Here is a 1,709-nt window from a genome sequence, read left to right on the forward strand (position 1 = left end):
GTAAACCCCGCCCCCCGTCAAGGCACATATGAGAAAGCAATCAATGTACAATTAAGGTGCCGCAAGGAAGAATTGATGCTTCTCATCTTTCTCCCTTCCTGTCTGTCTGTCCCACTCTCTGTCTCTGTCAAAAAATTAAAACAAACAAAACAAGCAAACAAACAAAAAAAAACTACACACCAAGTAGCTAGCATTGGGATTTGAATAATAAATCAAGCACTCTATATAGAATCTAGGCATTCTGTATACACTCAGATCAACACAGACTGAGTTTTGTCATGTTATGGGAGACAGGAAGTTTCTCAGACAAGAACTTCTACTGAAAATCAGCAGCCAGATGTGAAACTGTTAACAAGGGCAGAATGATCTTGGCTACTGTAACACATACTAGCACCTTGTGGGTCATGAGAGGGAGACATCAGTATGCATATCTTCATGAAAATTTTTTCCAACATATCTTACTGGGAGAATTAAACTGGGATTAGTGTCTGACTCTCAAAGCATTTTTTTTTTTTTTTTTCAGAAACAACTAAAGGGAGCTGGGGAGTTACTGTTTTAACCAATCAGGTTGGACAGTGTTCACACTGTAGACACCAGGGATTTCTTGTCCTCTGTGGTGACAGGACCAGCATGCAGGGTACCTGAGGTTCTGCCTAGACCCCCCAGGTATCTGCTCCCTTCTCACTGTTCTAAATGCCAGAGACAGGTGCATGGAGGTCACTGTGAAAGGGAAGAAAGAGAAATCAGAAGAGCCTATGACTTTCCTTGTTTGGGAAGAGTCACAATAATAAACTTTGTTTTATCTTGGAGGAATGCTATATAGGTCAATCTGTCGACAAATTTATTTCTTCCAGGTGGTATAGAAATGTTCATTTATTTGAGCAAACAGACAGTATTACAAACAACTGGTGATGGCCATATCCATTACATGGTCTTTCTGCCTCTCCTGCCAAAATGGATGGATTTCCTCTGAGTCTGCTAGTTGTTGTGAGTGGAGAGAGGGCTGGGTAATTTCTTTCTGTAGATTATGCTTAATAAATTCAAACTTAACATTAATGAGCATTTCTATCTTCTCTTTGCTTATTCACCCTTCCACCCCTGACTAACTTAATCACACTTCTCATGGTAATTAATCAGAGCAGTGATACAGACAGCGCTGAAGAGCATGAATTGGCTAGGTTTTCCTCTAAGCTCTACCTCTTGGACAACTAACATAACGTCTCTATGGCAATTTGTATCTGCAGAATGTTGATGAAAACAGTACCAAAGCGAGGACCAAATGAATTGCTAGATGTAACATAGAACACCACCCAGCACATCACAGGCACTCTAAGTGACAACTGCAATGGTCAGAAATATACCAAATACCAAGTAGTTTCTTTCTGCTTCCTTGTGTCTTGCCCATCTTTATTAATTATTGATTGCTGAAAGGCAAATCGCCCCAAGATTTAGAGGCCCAGATCAATAAACATTTATGATCTCAAGAGTTTACGTGGGTTAGGAATCTGGGGCTGTTTCACCAGGTAATTCTGCCTCCAGGATCACTGACATGATGACTGGCAGGCCTCAGTTCCTTGCCACCTGGGCCTGTCAGCAGAGCTGCCTCCCAAGTTGGCATTGGCTTCCCTCAGGGTAAGCAATCCAAGAGAAAGAGAGAGAGGAAGAGAATAATCACACACACAAAATAACAATTTTTTAAAACCTAATTC

This window comes from Saccopteryx leptura, chromosome 1 (genome assembly GCF_036850995.1).
Source record: "Saccopteryx leptura isolate mSacLep1 chromosome 1, mSacLep1_pri_phased_curated, whole genome shotgun sequence".
In the NCBI taxonomy this organism is placed as follows: Eukaryota; Metazoa; Chordata; class Mammalia; order Chiroptera; family Emballonuridae; genus Saccopteryx; species Saccopteryx leptura.